The 20,909-nt window shown below is 43.4% G+C and overlaps 1 protein-coding gene across 5 annotated transcripts in view; it reads right to left on the bottom strand.

The window, feature by feature from the left end:
• The window catches only part of PEAK1 (pseudopodium enriched atypical kinase 1), a 278,957-nt gene that overhangs the window by 128,250 nt on the left and 129,798 nt on the right, over positions 1–20,909 (bottom strand). For all 5 annotated transcript variants that reach the window (XM_027840539.1, XM_027840535.1, XM_027840537.1 and 2 more), the window contains exon 4: positions 14,212–14,377. The gene's annotated coding sequence lies outside the window, so the exon portion shown is untranslated. The remainder of the gene's footprint in view (positions 1–14,211; positions 14,378–20,909) is intronic.

The following is a 20,909-nucleotide window of genomic DNA, read 5'->3' on the forward strand; positions in this document are numbered from 1 at the left end:
TGGAGTCAGGAATACCTGAGCTCAAATGTAGCCTCTGATACTTATTAGCTGCGTGACTGTGGCCAAGTCACTTAACATCTGTTTGCCTCAGTTTCGTCATCTATAAAATGAGGGTGACAGTAGCACCAACCTTGCCAGGTCATTATGAGGATCAATAAGGTAATAACTGTAAAGCACTTAGGTTAATGCCTTGCACTTAAGTGCTATATAAATTTTGGCTATAATAATGACTACGATAATTACTGTTATTTTATAGACCCAGGACCAGAAAGGACCAGCATCATGCCTTGGTCCCACAGTATGTCAAGTAGCAGAGCCAGAATGATAACCCAAATCTCTTGACTTCAGATCCTGTGCCTTTTCTTCTTTACCAAGTTATTTTCTCACATGCTTAGATTGTCTGCTTAGCTTTGCACACATGGAGAGTAAATGTCTCCCACGTGGCTCCCTCTACTTATCTATCAGTCCTCTCTTCTACCAGGTGAAATTTCTATTACAAGTATCATTTAATCATAAAGGAAAAGAAAAATTAAATCTCACAGCAAATGTTATATCCCCGAGAAATTATTTCCCCCCAAAGAAGTCTTTCACAAAAAAAGCCTTTTTAAAATTCCTACAGTGATAACTTAATGCCTTTCTTCGAAAAAACACAATTGAAACTTTAACTGAAATTGTGGCACTTTTGGCAACAAGGGCAAACCAGAGAGGAGGGACTAGGCCCTGACACAATCTGACGTTTCCAGCATCCTCTGCGGCGCCGCCCTCTGGCCTTCCCTCGTCAGTGCTAGGACGCCGGGTGGCCTAACAGGAGGCTCACAAGCTCCAGCGCTGGCAGAAGCCCCCCACCACATTCAACTGCCCCAGTTTTCACAGAACTTTGTTATCACAGAGTTAGACCTAGGAGAAAGCCACTGCTGTTTTTCTGGTCCACTCTGAGCAGAGAGAGGCCCCGGGAAGTTAATGGACCTTTCCCAGGCCAGGCAGCCAATGATTGGAGGAGAGGACATTCAAAGTCAGCCCAGCGAGCCCGGAATCCCAGGCCCTGAGTCTGGTCACCATCTATAGATCAAGTTTGGGCTCTTTTTCTGTAAATACAATCCTTATACTTGTCAACACTGCCGTGTGTGTGATTCTTATCCGTGTTCCTACGGTACAACAATAACGATGTTTGCAAACGTTCACAGACGGCACTAAGTCGTGCAACCCATGTGAGCCTCATCACCACCATTCTATTTCTAGCTCCTGTAGGATAAGATTGTGTGTGAGGAAAAGCAGAAGGACTTGACATGAAGGAGAAAGAACGCTGATGAGATACAGGGCACTGGAATCATGAACGTCAGAGATGGAATCTGGGGAGGGGAAACCGGGAGGAGATGAGGTGGAGGAGAAGGCAGCGAAGCAGCAGAGCCGACCACCCTGACCAGAGGACGTCAGAAGAGCCTGCTGATCGAGCCCCCAAGAGCTGCCCACTCAGGAGGTGAGACAAGGAACTGAGTGCCATGTGTGAGATTCTCCGTGACTTCCTGAACCTCTCCCCTTCTGTTCTCCAGCAACAGTAATGGTGACAACGTGACCTACACATATGGGGTCACTTGCCATTGCTGGAGGGAGGAGTAAAGATTCCTATGAAGGCAGCCCTCCTCTGAGAAGCACCCCACTGGTAGCTGAGCCACGCCCAAGCCTGGAGACATGGAAGTCAGAGGGGAAAGTGAAATACCTGTTTGGCAGTCCCAGAAAGTGTTTCAGGTTTTACCTATTCAGCAGTGAGCATTTAAGAGTATTTTGTGCCTTGACATTATCTCAAGCTGGCCACACAATCCCTTCTCTTCAACCCCCTTAGCAGGGGGTTTTCCCCAGTCCATAACTCAAACCCCCTCTTCCTCATCCCCAATTCTCATCTCCTTTGCTCCAGTCTCTGATGGTGAGCTCAGGATTCTCTTAGCCAAGGCTAACCCCTGGCCTTGAGGGTTTTTTTTTTTTTTAATCTCATCCTACCTCATCTCTGTCTCCCTGAACCTCCCAATCCTTTTCTCACTTTTAATCTTTCCTTATCTAGCAGCTCCCTCCTCATTTCCTACAAACAGACTTCAGTATCTTCTACCTTCAAGGTTATCAATTCTCTTTCAATAGCTAAATCCAAAGGGCTTCTACTTGACCTGTCTACAGCTTTTGTCACCATTTACCAGCTTCCTACCCCAATACTCCCCATTCCCTTGTCTACCCTAACATTGCCTTCTTGAGGCTTTCTCCAACCCATCTGACTATGTCTTCTCAATATCCTCTGCTGTATCAACCACCTTTGCCAGCCCACTCTTAATGGGCATCCCTAAAGCCCCTCTTCTCTCTCTATGCGATATGCTTTCCCTTTGTGAACTCATCAGTTCCCATGTGTTCAACTGTCATCTCTATGCAGGTGATATTCAAATCCATCCATCCATCCATCCATCCATCCATCTATATCTCCATCTTGATTTCTCTCCTGAACTCCAACTTTGCTGGAGGTGGGGGATCAGGAAAAGCCTCGTGTAGAGGGGTAAACCCTCAGAACTCCCTTCGAGACATCTCCACTCAGATGTTCTACAAGCAACTCAAATTCAATATGCCCAAACCAAAACTCATTTATCTTCAGGTCCATCCCTCTTCCAAACTTATCCATCTCTATTAATGGTACCATCACCCTTTCCAGTATATTTACATTACTTGCTTCTTACACTTTCTCCTCCAGTCCAACTGCCCTACTGGCTGATCCCAATGGACCACATGAACTCTCCCTTCTCACCCCCATCCTTCTGATTCCAAACTTCCTTTGAAGCCCAGTTCAGGTGGTAGCCCCCCCCCCCCACAGCCTTTCTGCATCCCTTCAGCTATCAAGACCTGAAAGTGACCCTGAGTAAACGTGTGCTGATTTATTGGCACTCATCTTATATTCTCCCAGTTGGAGGGCAGCTCCCTGAAATGCTGAAACTGCACATAAATTTCAACATCTGCATATTTGGAATAATTAAAATGTACCGTTAGAAGCAGAGAGAAGCTTGGGATCAAAGGATTGTGGACAAGTGAAAAAGAGGAGTTAGGTTTCCCTCCCTATTCTCCCAGCACCCAGAAAGGGTCAGGCCTGGAGGAAGCGACTCCTAAGAGACAACAAGGTATGCCATGAAACAAGTGTTTAATGCCTTAGGTCTGTGCCAAGACCATTCAATAGAGTGAGATGGCATGCTTGTGAGGCACCACTGCCAGACAGACTTTGGACCTAGAAGTTCCCTCACAGAGAAGCAATGGTCTTCTTATAGACAGCACAAAAAGTACCAGACGAGGCCTTGGGGGCCTGCATTCTGACTGTGTCACTTAGGGGAAGGCTATGAAGTTTTCTGGGCTTTGTGTAAAACGAGGGCATAGGCCTCCCTCTATAGCTCCTCCTAGCCTACTGGTCTTGTGCATCCATGACTAAGCGTGCCTAGAAGGTGCAGCCTGGAATTTGACTACAATATTCCCGGGAGTTTTTCTTTGGGGATCTCTTTCAGGAGGTGATCAGTGGATTCTTTCAGTTTCTATTTTGCCCTCTGGTTCTAGAATATCAGGGCAGTTTTCCCCGATAATTTCTTGAAAGATGATGTGTGGGCTCTTTTTTTGATCATGGCTTTCAGATAGTCCAATAATTTTTAAATTCTCTCTCCTAGACCTATTTTCCAGGTCAGTTGTTTTTCCAATGAGATATTTCACATTGTCTTCTATTTTTTCATTCTTTTGGATTTGTTTTACAATGTCTTGATTTCTCATAAAGTCACTAGTTTCCAATTGCTCCATTCTAATTTTTAAGGAAGTATTTTCTTCAGTGAGCTTTTGGACTTCCTTTTCCATTTGGCCAATTCTGCTTCTGCAGGAATATTTTTCCTCATTGGCTTTTTGGATCTCTTTTGCCATTTGGGTTAGGTTATTTTTAAGGTGTTATTTTCTTCAGTATTTTTTTGGGTCTTCTTTAGCAAGCTGTTGACTTGTTTTTCATGATTTTCTTGCATCACTCTCATTTCTCTTCCCAGTTTTTCCTCTACTTCTCTTACTTGCTTCTCAAAATCCTTTTTGAGCTCTTCCATGGCCTGGGACTGATTCATATTTTTCTTGGAGGCTTTGGATGCAGGAACTTTGACTTTGTTGTCTTCTTCTGGTTGTATGTTTTGATCTTCTTTGTCACCAAAGAAAGATTCTATGGTCTGACTTTTTTTGTGCAGTTTGCTCATGCTCCCAGCCAATTACTTGAATTTTAAACTCGTTGTTAAGGTAGGGATCTGCTTCCAGTGTGGAGAAGGTACTGTTCCAAGCTTCAGGGGTTTTGTGCAGCTGTTTTCAGTTCTAGGGACCTGTAGGTTTTCAGTTCTTCCCAGGTGGTATGATCAAGGGTGAGGTGTTTACTCCTTTCCTGGCCTACGAGTGACCACAAGCACTCTTTTCTGCCTTGGAACTGTGAGGAGGATTCCCTCTCCACCACCACAACAAGCTCCACCATACCAGCACTCTTCCTTGCCCCCGGACCATCACCCAGAACTGTGACCTAGATCCAAGCATGGGCAAAGCAAGAGATTCCTACCTCAGCACCAGCAAAGAGATCCCTGTAATCCTTCTCTGATCAGCCACTCGATTCCTCCTCAGTCTATGGGCCAAACTCAGGAAGCAACTGCTGCCCAGGGCTGTATTGAGACTGGGGCTGGGACCAAACTTCTCTCTCATTGAGGTCACAGACCTTTCTTACTGACCTTCTAAGTTATCTCTGGCATTTGTGGGTTGAGAACTCTGGTAACCGCCACAGCTGCCCATGATTCAGTCCCCTAAGGCCTGCTCCAAGTTCGCTAAGGCCTGGTCTTTGCCTGTGTGCCCATGCTGAACTGTGCTCCTCCCCCAGGCTGGCACAATAGACCTTTCCAATCAACCATCCAGGCTGTCTTGGGCTGGAAATTTGTTTCATTCTGTCTTTTTGTGGGCTCTGCTGCTCCAGAATTTGTTTAGAGCCATTTTTTACAGGTATTTGGAGGGGTTTGAGTGAGAGCTCAAGCAAGTCACTGCTTTTACTCTGCCATCTTGGCTCCACCCGAAGGCGCAGTCTGCATCACAGCATCCACCCACCCCCATAATAGGGATTCAGTAAATATCTGCCTAAAGGATGAAGCCTGAAACCAAGTTGGGGCACCCATGTCCAAAGACAACTGGCCTCCATCTTTTACCTTCTCCATCCAATCAAAGGGAAAAATGAACAAAGGCAGTGGACACTGTAAGGCTTGATTGAGAAGACTTCCATCTAGGGTCAAGTCCTCATTTTGCGAAGGATTCTCTATACTGGCTCTTCAACATGTAAGCCTTTTTGGCCAAATTTCAATGTTCAGTTTATGGAGTTTCTAGGATTCTGATCATTCAGGTTCCTTGGTTCCTCTTTTGCCTGCTTCTTGGTTATTTTATTGTTAGTACTCAAATGTTGGCACAGAGAGAGCTAAAACTCCTTGATAAAAGTATAATTGGTTTTTGGGGAAAAATTGGTGGAAGAGGCAGCTGAAACTGATAATTAAAATTAGATGTTTACATTACCTGTAGGTTATTTAGGTGACTTTGTTATTGGTTACTATAATAACTGAGAAAGTTTTTAAACAGAAGGAAGAGGTAGACATACAGTGCTAAAAATACTATTGTATAAAATTATAGTTTCTGTAAGGAAATACAGGTTATTTAAAAGGATAGAAGAACCAGCCAAGTTTTGCAGATAACACTTCGGGCACTGTTGGAGAAGACAGAACAATTTGTATGCTTTCTATGTGTAGCCTGAACTGCATTTCTGAGCATTCTAGGCTACATTTTCTGCCAGTATTGGCCTTGTTACAAACGCGACTTTCTCTTGTTCTTGCTTTGTATAGTTGAGGACAGTACAGACAAGATATAATTGAATTCTTAAAAGGGATTCACTGATCTACTTACTCCCTTTGGCACAGCTGATAGTGGCACAAAAGGGCTTTCATTCATGCCTTAATTATGAAATGAATCTGTAATTAAAGAATAAAAATGCCATTATTATATTATTAATTAGGTGTTCAGATCATTAGGATTCTATTTATACTTCTACTGTCAATGCCAATAATTTCTTCATTTAAGTTAAACTGCCTTGATTCAAATCAATCGGACCTAAAAGAGCCAGGACGCCGGGAATGCTGAGAGCAGATGCTGCACAGGCCTTCCCTTTCAGAACAGTGACCCAGGTGGAGCTGACGTTGAAATCACAAGCACTTAGAATCAAAGCACAAGGTCTTTAAGTGAACAAAGGATTATGTCTGATAAGAGAATTATGGACAAGTCCACAGTTACAACAATGTTATTTGTTCTTTCTCCCAAGTAACCATAATGTTCCTAAAAAAACCTGATACTGCAATAATCTCTTCCAAAGGAAGTTCTGAGAGGAATGGGCCCGAGAGGTTGCTTTGCGGCCACGGCTCCACGGGCTCTACTGTTTCATACAAGTTACTATTAACTAGGCCAAGGCCTGTGGAAGGGGCACCTTGTCTGAAGGACAGGAAAGAACCACGGAAGGCAACGGTGTCTGAGGGCATGCGGCTTGCACTGGCTGGGGCCTTTGGGGTCTGCCTCCGATTTCACTGAAGCTTGATTCTACAGCCCTAGAAAAGCAAGCTTGAGTGGCCTCCCTCCTGGACACACACACACACACACACACACACACCCCCACACCCACCAACCACAGGACAGAATTCTAGCTGGACACTGCCTCTAGCCCAGGGGTGGTGCGGAGAACTTCTAGGATTGAGCATCAGGCACATTCTAAATCCCTCCCCCACTTCCCCAACCCGTTCTCTTTCATACTTGCCCTGTGTTTGGCTGGCAGTCTAGCACAGGTAACTGTTTCTATGGTCTCACTACCAAGATCTAGTTCCTGTACGCTGCTCGCTTCTGTGCTTGGGCTGTGCTGGGGTCTAAATAACCCCGTGTGCTGGGAGGTTTTCTCTCCTCTCCTGTATTAGATCCTAGCACTGTGTTTGGAACCAGAAAGCTGACAAAGATTTCAGGCAAAGACCTGGCACTGGTCTGGAGTCACAGATACCAGGCCTGACCAAGGCTGAGTGTGTAGACTCATGCTGGGTACATTTCATAGCTTTACATCTTGGGATGTAACTACAGCCATGTCCCCATTAATATGAATAACAAATCCCATAAAACAGTCACATTTTTCAAATTCACATTACTCAAAGTTATAATTATATGTAAAATATGGTAATTGGTTCCAGCCCAATGGAAATATGCAATGAAAAAAATTTAAAAATAAGTTTTATCTGCTTATTAATGTAATATAACAGTAAAGAATAAGAAAATGAATTTCTGATTCATTCAGTACAAAGTAACAGAGTAGTTATAAAAGCAAAATTTTAAAAATCAAAAAAGTTACTGAACATTGTACTTAGAGATAACCCTACACTCATGATGTGAGAAAATCATCATTTCTGTCATTTAATATATTTCAGTAGCACAGCTGAGCTTTCTTCTGTTCCTTTAAATCTTCATACACACGCTGGTGGATACAGAGAGATTGCCGTCATATTCACAATTCAGTGAGTCTACATGCTCTGATCAACGTTAGGGTCAGAATCCATAATTTCGGGCTTCCCAACTTCTATAGCTCAAAAGAACTCCTCGAATTTTTTAAGTGTGGCCTCTTTCCTTTGTACATTGTGCTTCTTGGGCATAACTTTTGACAACTGCAAACAGTCTTAAATCCTGTTTGAGTTTTTTCTTTCTTATAAACATTAAGTTCTGGGAAGGCACCTTTTTCAGAATGAAACAGTTTCACTCCCATTAAATCTGCTCATCAGAGTCTCCATTTCTTCCTGCTTTTCTTGGGACATCAGGGTCCCCCAGCTTGGCATCGCTTACCCCCACCCCTACGCGGACTCCGCTTCTTTCACGGTGACTCCGCTGGTCCTTATAGCTGTTTGCAAACCTCAAAAAGATGCTGCTGCTCTCCCTTATCCTTTCCCTGTTTTGCCTGCATGCTTTGTGATACTCCATGCCGTCGACTGAGCTGTTCCAACCTCTTGTCCTAGTTTATTTTTTCTTATATTTTTTTACTTCTTTTTTTTAATTTTTAATTTTCAACATTTACTTCCACAAGATTTTGAGTTCCAAATTTTCACCCAATCTCGCCTTCCCCCACCCCAAGATGGCATGCAATGTGAATACCCCTTCCCCTACTCTACCCTCCCTTCTATCTCTCCTTGCCTTCTCTTACCCCCTTCCCCTTCAATTTTCCTGTAGGGCAGGATGGATTTCTGTACCCCATTTCCTATATTTCTTATTTTCCAGTTGCATGTGAAAACATTTTTTTTTAAACATGTGTTTTTAAAACTTTGGGTTCCAAATTTTCTCCCTTCCTCCCTCCCCACCCACCCTCATTGAAAAGGTAAGCAACTCAATATAGGTTATACATATGCAGTTATGTAAAACACTTCCATGGTAGACATGTTGTGAAAACTAACTCTATTTCCCTTAATCCTATCCTGCCCCCCCCACTTATTCTATTCTTTCTTTTGACCCTGTCCCTCCCCTCAGAAGTATTTGCTTCTGATTACCCCCTTTCCCAATCTGCCCTCCTATCATCCCCCTAATCTCTTGTCCCCTTCCCCTCCTATTTTCCTGTAGGGTAAGACAGGTTTCCATACCCAACTGAGTGTGTATGTTATTCCCTCCTTAAGTCAAATACTATGAGAATAAGATTCACTCATTCCCCGTCACCTTCCCCCGGTTCCCCTCCACTATAAGAGCCTTTTCTTTTCTGTTTTTTTTCTTGTGAGATAATCTACCCTGTTCTACCTTTCCCTTTCTCCTTCTCCTAGTATAATCCTCTCTCATCCCTTAATTTTATTCTCCAGATATGACCCTTTCATCTTCAACTCACCCTGTGCCATCTATCTATCTATACACACACATACATTTAATTTTTTCCCTCCAACTACCCTAAAGGTCTCATGAGTTACAAATATCATCTTTCCATGCAGGAATGTAAACAGTTCAACCTTAATAAGTCTCTTATGATTTCTCTTTCCTGTTTACCTCTTCATGTTCCACTTGAGTCTTGTATTGGAAAGTCAAATTTTCTATTCAACTCTGGTCTTTTCATCAAGAATGCTTGAAAGTCCTCTATTTCACTGAATGACCATTTTTTCCCCTGAAAAATTATACTCGGTTTTGTTGGGTAGGTGATTCTTGGTTGTAATCCTATCTCCTTTGCCCTCTGGAATATTATATTCCATGCCCTGCGGTCCCTTAATGTAGAAGCTGCTAAATTTTGTGTCATCCTGATTGTGTTTCCACAATACTTGAATTGTTTCTTTCTGGCTGCTTGTAATATTTTCTCCTTGACCTGGGAGCTCTGGAATTTGGCTACAATATTCCTAGGAGTTTTCCTTTGGGGATCTCTTTCAGGAGGAGATTGGTGGATTCTTTCAATTTCTATTTTGCCCTCTGGTTCTAAAATATCAGGGCAGTTTTCCCTGATAATTTCTTGAAAGATGATGTCTAGGCTCTTTTTTTGATCATGGCTTTCAGATAGTCCAATAATTTTTAAATTCTCTCTCCTGGATCTATTTTCCAGGTCAGTTGTTTTTCCAATGAGATATTTCACATTGTTTTCTAATTTTTCATTCTTTTGGATTTGTTTTACAGTGTCTTGATTTCTCATAAAGTCACTAGCTCCCAATTGCTCTATTCTAATTTTTAAGGAAGTATTTTCTTCAGTAAGCTTTTGGACTTCCTTTTCCATTTGGTCAATTTTGCTTTTTAGGGCATTCTTCTCCTCATTGGCTTTTTGGACCTCTTTAGCCATTTGGGTTAGGCTATTTTTTTAAGGTGTTATTTTCTTCAGTATTTTTTTGGGTCTCCTTTAGCAAGCTGTTAACTTGCTTTTCATGATTTTCTTGCATCACTCTCATTTCTCTTCCCCATTTTTCCTCTACTTCTCTTACTTGCTTCTCAAAATTCCTTTTGAGCTCTTCCAAGGCCTGGGACTGATTCATATTTTTCTTGGAGGCTTTGGATGTAGGAGCTTTGACTTTGTTGTCTTCTTCTGGTTGTATGTTTTGATCTTCTTTGTCACCAAAGAAAGATTCTATGGTCTGACTTTTTTTGTGCAGTTTGCTCATGCTCCCAGCCAATTACTTGAATTTTAAACTCGTTGTTAAGGTAGGGATCTGCTTCCAGTGTGGAGAAGGTACTGTTCCAAGCTTCAGGGGTTTTGTGCAACTGTTTTCAGAGATACTTCTAGGGACCTGAAAATTTTCAGTTCTTCCAAGGTGCTATGATAAGGGGCGAGGTGTTTCCTCTCCACTGCCACAACAAGCTCCACCACCTCCTTGCCCCAGGACCGCCCCTCAGAACTGTGACCCAGATCCAAGCACAGGCAAAGTAAGAGATTCCTGCACCAGCCCTGGCAAAGAGATCCTTGCAATCCCCCTCTGATCAGCCACTAGACTCCCCCTCAGTCTGTGGGCTGGAAGCTCAGGAAACAGCCACAGCCCACACTCGGGACTTGCGGCTGAGACCTAGCTTCTTCTCTCACCGCAGTCACAGACTTTTCCCACTGACCTTCTAAGTTGTCTTTAGCATTCGTGGGTTAAGAAGTCTGGAAACTGCCACAGCTGCCCACAATTCAGTCCTCTGAGGCCTGCTCCAGGCAAGCTGCAGTGTGCATGCCCACGCCGAACTGCGCTCCTTTCCCAGCCTGGCACAATATACCTTTCCAATCAGCCATCCAGGTTGTCTTGGGCTGGAAATTTGTTTTACTCTGTTTTTTTGTGGGTTCTGCTGCTTTAGAATTTGTTTAGAGCCATTTTTTATAGGTATTTGGAAGGGTTTGGGGAAGAGCTCAAACAAGTCACTGCTTTCCCTCTGCCATCTTGGCACCACCACTCCCCTCTCGTCCTAGTTTAGAATTATATCACGTTCATGCTGTTCAATTACATCGTTCTGTTCTAAGGTTCTAACAAAAGTGTGTGTGTGTGTGTGTGTGTGTGTGTGTGTGTATACGCGTGCTCACTGTCAATGTTTGTCTGAGGTATTTTTTCTTTTGTCTGCTTTTAAGGGCTCTTTTTAAAAAACATGAACACACAACTGTTGGTCCTTATGTGATGCAGCAGCGCACAGCAAGTAAAGACCAATGACAAAGCAGCACTTTAAAGCCCCTGAATAATTCATATGTATCAAATTAACTGAATTTTGACTTGCATTAAGTGTTAACCAGTATCATTTTATAATCCTCACCAAAAACAATTTTACACTTTTTTTTAACTCAAGTTAATCATGACTGAGCTGAACTGGTGCCTTGTGTGGGTTTAGCCCAGTTCTTGAGAATCCATATCTGACTTTAAATCCCTGTCACAAGCCCTTAGGTTGCTACAGGCTAGAGAGAGAAAATCTTGGAAGACAGAGATCCGAAATGGTCGCTACTTCAGACTAGCGGATTTGTGCCTCCTGCTCATCTAAGCCCAGGGAGTCAGGTTTGACATCTCCCAGATTGAGAATCCCTTCCCCCACTGCCTCTCCATTCTTTTTCCCCACTCTTCTCATTCCCCTTTCCTCTGCAAATACTGTCCATGAACAACATCCTCTCAGCCTCTCTCTCTTCCTCTTAAACTCTTTTCTGTCTTACAGTATTCATAGAATCTTGACGGTCTGGAAGATATTGCAATGCTTGTCGCCTTCCCTGGTGACCACGTCCAGTGAGCTGGCCAGGAGTAAGAGTTGGCAAGCTTCTTGCTCCCCTTTGACCATTCTGGACACTACCATCACCAAACACCATATTTCTTTCTTTTAGGTTCATCATCTGGTTCAGATCCCTCCTCTTTCTTCCCCCCTTCCCCTCTTTCACAATACTCCAGTAATTAATGTCTATCCTAAAATGACTTTGCATATCATAGGCTTATATTTCTATATGGTAGAATGGAAGCTCCTCAAGGGTAGGAATAGTTTTTTGTCTTCCTAGTACCTTGTATAATGCCTGGCAAATTAATGCTCGTTGAACTGAATTCATATATTTTTCTCTGAGTTTAATCTTTTGCCTTTCTCTCCCTCTGCCTCACTCCTCCTAAATCCATCTTTCATTCTCACTGCAACGTCTAATTCCTCCATCTGTCCCTGTTTTTCTAATCGATCATTCCTGTGCTGACCTCAATTTCTTCTCTTTGCAGTCTTGGCCCTAGAGTTGACCAACTCTACACTGCCTCACCCTTGAACCCCAACCCCCCTCCCCCTCCCCCACCTCCACCTCCCTGTCCTGTTGCTGTTCATGCTGTGGCAGGCATCATGCCCATTCTTCCACACCACTCTTCCTCCTGAGCTGCTAAATGCCGCCAGAGATTCACGGCTTCACTTAGCAGATGGTCTCCTCTGTCCTGAATAGGCCCTCACTGGAGCAGGTCAGCTTTTACTAGTCCTGGATTGATTCTCTATCTTGCTCTTCTCTGTAGTTGTTCCAAACCTTCTTTCTCTCTCAGCAGATGATGCTGTACTCCTATGTCACTGAGAAAACAGACTCCATTCACCCAATGCTCCTTTTCTCTCTTCTCACTACATACACGAACAGAACATTCTTCTACATCTTTATTCATTACCTTCCTCTTCCCTTCTGGCTCTGGGGAATGAGTGGTTCTCCTTCTCACTAAGGCCAGACCCTGTATCTATGTCTATGGATACAATGCCACCCTGAATCTTTCAACAGACAGCCCCATGGAGCATCTCATACTCCATCCCCCTCCTCATCCCCATTCAATCAATTTCTGTCTCTCTCTCTTCCTATTGCCCAAGAACACGAAAAGAGCCAATAAAGACTGAAAATGGGACAACCCTTCGAGAACAAAATCCTTTCCTGACTCTGCTATCCCACCAATTTATCACCCTCTTTCTTTTATCCCTTTCACTGCCAAACTCCAAGAAGTATAGCCTCTGTTTGCTGCTTCCCCTCACTCACTGCCTACTCACTTTTCCAAGTTTTGCAATCTGGATTTTGGCCTACCACTGGTCAAACTCCACTTTCTCCAAGACTACTGATCCTCTCGAATGATAATGGCCTCTTCCCAGACCTCACCTTCCTTGGCCTCTCTGTACCTCAGGACACTGAGGATCATTCTCTGAGGGCCCTTCTCTTAGCTTTTGCAACGTGTTTCTCACCTGGTTCTCTTACTTCTTTCATCTTCCATTGGAGTACCCAAATCCTGCCTCTTCAGTAATGCACGGGCCTCAGGGCAGGTCAGACTTGCCCAGGGTCACACAGCTAAGTGTCTGAGGCAGTTTTCCTAACTCCAGACCCATTGCACTATCTACTAATTGGTGCAATTAGCCTAAGAGCATATCAATCCTTTGAGGGCAGGGCTTCTTGGATTCTTCTTTGTATTATCCCATTGTCTAGTACAGTGCTTTGCACAGAGTAAGTGTTTAATAAAGGTTGGCTGAATTGAACTGAATTCTCCTGCTTTTCCTACCTCCCCTGAATCTGTCCAACTCTCCTCAGAGCAAAGAGCTTAATGCAATAAGGCAGAAAGAGGAGTGGGGGCGATGGGAGGAGAACATGGAAGGGAAAAGAAAGGCCAGAGCAATAAAGACCAAAAGGAGAAGAGAAAAGCCACAAGCCCCATTTATCTCCAATTCTCTCCCCACCATTTCGTACAGGGGTAGTGGCCTTAAGGCCACAGGTTGAGGTGCCAGGAGTGGGGAGGCACGGAGGGGGAGGAGGGGAGAGAGAAGAAAAGCAGCTTGCAAGAAGCAAAGTCGTGACGAATAACCAGAAAGCGGCATGCCGGCATTTGATGAGTGCCGAGCCCTACGCACTGGAGATTCTATTATTTTCCATAGCATGAAAAGCCATTCAGTGAGAGTGAGCATTAAAATGCATGTGTCAACCTCAGAGCATGATGTCATGTTTTTGTATCGACTTAAAAGCTGCTGTTGCTTCAGGCAGTATTATCTATCTGAAGAAAAAGGAAGAAGAAACAACTCTTCCACTAGCTAGAAAATTATATCTTAAGAAGCCAAATGAAAACGTCATTTTGCTTAATGCTAGTTATAAAATTAAGAGCTTTATCAATACTTTTGGCAACTGTTTAAATGCAACAGAAAATTCTCTCCAATCATCTCACAGGCTCCTGATGGGTATAGAAAACCACAGGAAAGAAGTCCATTTACCATTGACATGCGAAGCACTTGCTACATCCCAGGGCCCAGTGTCACTGTAGCAGCAGATGACAGAAGGTTTCTTTAAAACTTCAAGGTGCTTTGGATTTTCTCAAGGTGAATTTCCTTTCTTTTTTGTCTTATTCTTTGTGTTGCTTTATCAGGAAAACAATGTTTTCTGGAAGACAAAAGGAAGAAAACAGCTCTCTGTGTTCAAATGCGATTTTCACATATAAGCTACTCTAATTTTTCTTCACAGAATGCCCCAGTGGGCAGCATCCTTAGAGATCAACACTCTCATTTTATAGAGGAGAAAACTGAGAAGCAGAGAGAGCACCAGTGCAAGGTCACAAAGAATTACAGAATGCTATTACAAGAGATAACCTGTGTAAAGTGGGCTGTAAACCTTAAAGCTACATAAATGCCGGCCAGGATGATCATCCCGTCGTCACCCCTAGAAGGTTTGTCACATCATCTTGTCCAGCTCTGGGGCCTGAAATGCGATTTTCTGTGTTCATACAGACACTCATTAGACTCCAAACCTTGAGAAAAACAATTTCCTGAAATGCCCACTTATTAATGCAATTCATTTCAGACGCTCAGCTCCTACGTCAGGAACTCAGAATGCTTCAGAGGCTGGATTGCCAAGGGTAAAGGAGCAGCATTGGGACTTTCCAGTGTCTGGGTCCCAGGCTTAACCTCCTCATCTTCCCAGAGCTGGTTTCACCAGATGTGCTTCAGCATTAATCTTTTCAGAGATCACTGAACAAGGGGATTTTTCCCCCAATGTTATAAAAATGACAAGCAGGAAGGCAGCCACAACATTCATTTTTGGAATATTTTCCCCAAGCTTTTCCCCCTGAGCTACAAAAACCGATGCTAACAAATGTAAGTTTTTCTAGCTAACTTCTGATCTGAAGTTAGACTACAATATGCTTCAATACTTCAAGGATTTGTGATTCAATCAGTTCTAAAAAATCCAGAAGTGGAGACATTTCAATCCCTTTATACTATACTGGAAGACAGCCTCTAGAGTCAGTGTTCAAAACTGTGGCCAGCCACATTCATTATAGAGTGGCCATTCCTTTGGGCACGGGCATCTCTGCACCCAGGTGGGCTCATCTCCAATTAAAGACATAGCTTATTGTTTGGATTGTCCTCCCAGACTTTGCAGGATTGGGTAGGATTGGGCAGACCTTTGCTGAATTACTCCTGCAGCCTTTCAGAATTCTACCCTGAGTCACTCCATACCAGGATGAGACCCTGGACTCTGATGAACCTGTGATCTCACTGATTTTGGTGTTCTCCTCAACTGTGCAGACTGCAATCTGTCTTCCATCTCTGCTCTTCTAGAACTCCCTGACCCGACTTGCTGGGGGCCCTTCCTCCAGACCTATTGGCATTACATGGAGACAAATGAAACATGCGGTCAGCAGCCTATCATACCTTGCTATGGATAAATAGTCAAATTTCTCTGTGATGACAGCTTTTTCCAGGCTTTTGATATGCAAATCTTTACTAGTAACATACTATAATCTACTCACACCCACTACACATCTCCCTTTACCCAAACTACCATGGCACTCAGGGGGATTTATGGCTAGGTGATAGAGTGGATGGAGAGTCTGGCCTGAAATCAGGAAGACTCATCTTCTTGAGTTCAAATCCTGCCTCAGACACTTACTGGCTGTGTGGCCCTGAGCAAGTCACTTAACCCCATTTGTCTCAGTTCTTCATCTGTAAAATGAGCTGGAGAAAGAAATGGCAAAGCACTCCAATATCTCTGCCAAGGAAACCCCAAGTGGGGTTATAGAGTCAGATATGACTGGAATGACTTAACAACAGCAACAAAAATTTTGTACGTGCACAATTTTTTAAAAAGCACCTTTAGATATTACTAAGCCATCCTTCATTTTCACTCTTCCTCCCTCAAAGCTATGAGTAGTACCACTTCATTCCCAGGGCATCTGCCCATCCTGCTTTGCATCACTCATAATGAACATAAGCAAAAAGACTGCCATGAAGGCCATGTCAGGTTCTGCAGTCAGCTCCGGGATTTTGTGACTCTCCAAGGATGTTGGCCTAAGATCTCAAGGAAGATTTGGTAATAGAACCCAGGATTCCTGCTTCTCAGGCTACTGCTTGTTCCATTATACTAGAATTTTTTTTCTACCCTTGCAATACAACTCCTTGCCCTTCCAAGGGGAAAATTAAAAACAATATTGAGATATTTTCCCATTGGAGTCTTTATTCATTTCAAATGAATGAACTCTTGATTGCAGCAGAAAAGCTAGTATATTTATACCTCTCTAGCTTCTTTGATTAAACTCTCAGGAGCTCGGCTCTCAGGACCCAGGCTGCTGCCCAGTTGTTCTCTGGATTACGAAGGTGAGTAATTCATCATGGTCTATCGCCATGATGTGATTGCACACCCTTCCTCCCATAATGGAACAGCCTTTCAACCACTGCGGGATAGGTGTGGTTTGGCAATCCAGCTCAGGCGCTTCATTAGTTATTCAGGTTCCTGTGAGTCAAAAAGAAGCGCTCTCCTAGAACAGAAAGGAAACTGGATCTGGAGCCACGGGACCTGGGTTTGAATTCTTTGACATAGACTAGTTGTGTGACCAGGACTAACCTTTGTGAGCCCTACCATCCTTATGTGTAAAAGGACAAACATTAGCCTGTCCATTCATCTCACAGCATTACTGTGAGACTTAAAGGTGACAACGTGTGTGACAAAGGCCACTGTAAACTTCCAAGTTTCACACAAAATCACCATCACTATTGCCCTATCAAGTGATTTGGGGCTAAGGCACTAGGTTTCCTTGTTTCCTACTGTCATAATGAGGCCCAGAAATGGGAAACGCCCTTTATGTTCATGTAGCTGGGATTGTATAAGGAGAAAAATTATTTAGCAAGATGAATATAACATCAACTTATTTCAGTGATGGATCTATGTTCAAACAGCATGGCTCAGAGTGCTGAAATGACGTATTTTGAAAACCCTCTGGTTGACACAGTCATATGACACGAAAGAGATGTGGACTCCACAACCCCTGCTCTGGGTCACTGATTAACGGCACACACATAGGGTTAGGGGTGTGCAGGATTCTGATCCTTCCCCTTTGTGCTTGTTACCAAAAATCTTCACATGTATAACACCCCTTCCACAACTGAATTACGAAAGCCAAGCCAGTAAAGAGAGGCAGCCAAACACTTGTGAGCCATTTGAGACAATACGGAAAAGCAGCATGATGGTAAATCCATCCATCAACATCCAACAAGATGACGCATTATGAAGTCATAAATATCTCTGCCTAAGAAAGGACTAGCAGACGGATCAAAGCCTCTTTGGGGTTGAGTTTCAGTTAATGTACAGATTCTGCCCAAACCAAATCCAACTTTTATTTTGACTTGAGAGAGAATTTTTTTTTTCCTACACGTAAATGTAACAAGCTTCCTTCTCCTTTTTCTCCTGGATTACGTCCAAGTGTGTTGAACAAACATCACAGAAGCAAGGAGGCCGGGAAGGCTTGCCTTCAACATCTGTCTAAAAGTAGCAACATCCCTCCCCACTTCCCCAACTTTATGCAACAGCCTCTAGATGAGTCATAACCCCAGGCTTTTCCCTCCAGCCTCCACGGGGCAGGGCTTCATGTATTACAGACAGGTTCAATTCTGGAGGGATGGAAGGAAGAAAGGAAGGATGAATGGATGGATGGAAAGAAGAAAGGAAGGAAGGAAGGAAGGAGGGAAAGCAGGCTTCTGGAGAAAGAAAATGAATTGAAACTCAGCTTGAACTAACCACATATTCAGCACCAAACAGCAAAATGATGGCCTTCCCTATACTATAAAGCAAAAACACCAGTGCAAAAAAGACAGTAAGAGGAACAGAAGAGGTATGCCATACTTAGCAGCAGTCTTTTCTTCAGTAAGAAAGACTGAGAATTAAAGAATCTCAGAACTGGACAGGACTTCAAAGATCACGTAGTCGAACTGCCTTATTTGATAGGATCAGAAAAGGGAAGTAATTTGATAGAACCCAAGTCTCCTTTGACTATCCATCAATCAGTCATTCCACAGCCCACGGTCTTAGAGAGAATACACAAATTTCTCAGCTAGACAACGAAGGCTGTCCACAGTCTGGGTCCAACCAACCTCTCACCCTGCTCCTCTGGGTCTAGCTTACCTTTCAGCCAAATAACATTACTAACTGTTCTCTGAAATCGGACTTCCCTCTGCTGCCTTGGGGCACTTGCCAACCCATCTGTAAGGCCCACAAAGCCCACCCTCATCTCTGACTCTCAGAACCCCCATTTTCCTGCAAGGTTCAGCTTTGGTTCACCTCATCCATAAAGGCACAAAATCTTAAACCATGCTGCCCAGACTGCCCCTTAATTAGTGTTCTCCCCTCCCACCCCCAGAATGAATTTGCTTCTCAGGGCCCATTTAGTGCCCCTGCCCCCACAACGGCAAGCCCTTTGAAGAGGCTCTGTTCCATTTGAGGTCTTTGGATTCCTGGAGCATAGCACAGTACTTTGCAGATAACAGGCACTTAATACATATTTACTGAATTAAGTTGGGCACAAAGATTTATTGATTCAACCAGGATCTAAATGTTTCTATGGGATAAAATCATGCAGATGACAAAGCCCAACTATTAACCGCCCTAATGGGACTGTTTTCATGCACCTTTTGTAAAGGATATACAGTCAACAACAAATTACCTGTGACCAATTTTGTTCCTCCTTCCTGTCTTTCACAAACTACTGGAAAATGCAGAAAATGTAAAACAGATGAAGTAATGAGAAGTGAGACAAAAATCTGAGGGGCAATTATCGCCATGACTTTGACTAGATCTGAGAACAGCCTGGAGAAGTGAAATCGTAACGCCCCTGGCCGAATTCCAAGTGAAGAAAAACTTCCTTCCAGCTCAACACAAGCCTCCTTGGGCTCCCAGAGCTTGGTGCAGAGGAGGCATAGCCATTAAGCTTTCATTTTCTCAGTATGTAAAAATGCCTGGTTCTTCCCACACCTCCTGTTCTCCTGTCAGCCCCTCCTTCAAGCAGACACATGACTAACACAAAGTCATCTCCTCAAGGAACAAAATGCTTATTCAAAATAAGTCAGAAACTAAATGACCAAGTAACTTTGTGCAGACTTTGGAAACATTTTATGCAAAGAATTTTCAGTAAGGAATTGTATAGGCCCACTCTCCTTTAGAGACAATAGTTTCTTCTAAGTTACATGAATTAAATAATCTACACCACACTGTCCCTTCCAAGTAGTCAGGTTTCTGGTTAGGGATGAATGAATTTCATTACTATCTTACAGACTTGAAGCAATCGTTAAGTAGAATTTCTTCTTCCAATCAGCACAATTTCCCTAATTTCAACACTATCAACTTTTAAACTATTTTTAAATAAACAGCTCTATGTAGATTATAGTTTTGAAATGAGCAGAGATGTTGGCTTGCCCTCCTCTGATGCCATTTCTCATTCCCTTTCCCTGATCACTTGCTTCTCTTTCAACCCTGATAGCTGCCAAGTCCTGGCCATGGAATCAGAAAAGCTGAGTTTGAATCCCAGGCTTGGAACTTACTACTACGTCATCTCGGGCAGATCATGACCACACTGGGCCTCGCTTTTCTCATCTACAAAGTGAGGAGGTTGAAATGAGGTGACGTTCTAAAGTTCTGATCAGACCTGAACCTATGATCACACAATCTTAGAACATTTTACTCCCCCAGAGGTACTACCTGCAACCATTACCCTTCCCTCTCCCTGAAGTTCAAGGTTGGCTGGAAACATCCTACCTGATTCCTAGGTCTGACTAACGTGGGCCAGGTAAGGGTGTGATGATAGGGGTGTCAGCAGAATGAGAGCTGATGGAGATTGGGTGGCAACTGTCATACAGTGGAAAGAACATTGGAGGTGTGGGCATAATTCAAATCCAAATGCTGGTTCCTGCTGCCTGTGTGACCTTAGGAATGCTACTTCCCTTTTATAAATCTCAATTTTCTTCATCTGTAAAAAGAAAGGGCTAATATCCAAGATACTGTCTCTCTCTAAATCCCATGATCTTAGGATAAATTCACACACACACACACACACACACACACACACACACACACACACACACAGACCCTCATCATCATCCCTTGTTCACCCCATCCTTAATCTCCCCAAACTGTAACACCTAACTCTTCCCACATCTATAGAATATGTAGAGAACAGCCTCACGTGTTTCATGTGCCGGAATTGCCTTTCACATCCTTCAGAGTGCATACTCTAGACTGAATCTTCTCCGAGTAATCTGGATGCCACAGAAGCCAGCTATAGAATCCTTCTGAGCATGTGTGTCCTCAGTACTGCTCCCCACTCTCCACGTCCAGGTGGCTCTCAGAGGGCACAGGTCATTGCTTTCATGTACAACTTCATGAACATGAAACTGCCAGAAAGGCTGATGCACTAGAGCCATGAATGCAGAATCCAAAAACCATCTATCAGGTTGATAACAACATTCGTTCTGAGGTATACAAGTTAGTAAGTCCTCACGCTCTTAATTTAGTGCTGTGTTAGATATTTTCTATTTAAAAATAAAAGTGAAACAATTTTGTTGGAAACAGAAGGGAAAATGTTTCTTAATCTAATCAATTCACAGCTACTTGTGCAGACTTTCTGAAAAGTCAGGCTGGAGGTAAACTGTTC

Source organism: Vombatus ursinus, unplaced genomic scaffold (genome assembly GCF_900497805.2).
Source record: "Vombatus ursinus unplaced genomic scaffold, bare-nosed wombat genome assembly UNPS02014847.1, whole genome shotgun sequence".
Taxonomy (NCBI): domain Eukaryota; kingdom Metazoa; phylum Chordata; class Mammalia; order Diprotodontia; family Vombatidae; genus Vombatus; species Vombatus ursinus.